Raw genomic sequence first — 1,209 nt, forward strand, 5'->3', positions numbered from 1 at the left:
GGCTGGAGCAGCCGATGCCGTGAACCCTGTGCAGAAATGTCCTAGCAGGACTCTGAGCAGCCTGCCTGTCACTTCCGAAGCTTTTGGTTCAGCTCTAAGAGATTGATCCTCATCTGCTTGTCCGAGGAGCGCCTCGGGGATGGATTCCCCAGGCAGGGAGTTTTCTTTCCTTGTGTCAGCACCGTGTGCTCCTGGTGATGCTTTGACTCGTGCAGAGGGGAAGGGGGGTCCTGCAAAAGTCCCTCCTGGGAACTGAAGCGTGGCAGTGTGGCTCTGCTTCACGAGCTCATTAAGCAAATAAATCCCCAGGATGCTTAGTTCAGATAGGGCTCCTGCAGGAGAATTTATAAAGTCATTCAAACCGTTTTAATGGAAAGTACTAACCATCTATAACACAGCATCTGTTGTCAAGTCTTTGGAAAAACACGCCTAAATTAAGAGTATGGGAGACAGTGAGACAGACTGGTGGGCTTTCTGCTGGAGCAACCAGCTGGCCAGGGCTGGGGGGGAATATTGGTGGAAACTCCTTCCCATCTGTAGCATCAGGCCAGGCCCTGGCTCCTCAGACTGCCCTGGGCAGAGCTGGCTTGGGCAGGTGGCAGTTCAGGGAGGGAAGAGAGGAGCAGCTCTGCAGTGCTTCTGTCCCAGGGAGTGTGAAGGTACTAGGGAGGGTTCTTGAGGGAAGCCTGGAGAAACATCTGCAAGAAGCTTTGGCATCCCTACGCTCAGAGAGTCTGGTCTGGAGAAGAGGAAATGTCCTCTGCCATTAAAATGAGATGAGACGGGCAGGGCAGCAAGGGGAAATAAGCTCAAGCTGGTCCCACGTGGCACCAGCACCCCCACTTTCCCTCTGTGTGAGGGCGACTGGCTCCTGCTTTGTTTTCCCTGGGGTGTTTCAGCCCTGATGGACAGTGGTGGTCCCAGCTCTGCTGTGAGAATGAGCGTCAGCAGGGAGGGGGCCAAACTCAAAGGTGATGGCTGTCTGCTGTAGTGTGGGTCTCCTGTCCTCCTCTTCCAGCCTTGTCCCGTGGCATAAGCCATAGGGCTGCTGAAAGAGGATTTGTAGTCATGAAAAACGTTTCCACTGCAGACTCTAGCCCCCTGTACCACAGCATCTGCTGCCATGCCTCTGGAGAAGCCCATCTCTGCTCCCAGGCCTGGGGCAGCCAGGCAGGCTGGGGGGGTTCCCGCCACCCGAGCCACACGGCG

Source organism: Merops nubicus, unplaced genomic scaffold, assembly GCF_000691845.1.
Source record: "Merops nubicus isolate BGI_N331 unplaced genomic scaffold, ASM69184v1 scaffold35600, whole genome shotgun sequence".
NCBI lineage: Eukaryota > Metazoa > Chordata > Aves > Coraciiformes > Meropidae > Merops > Merops nubicus.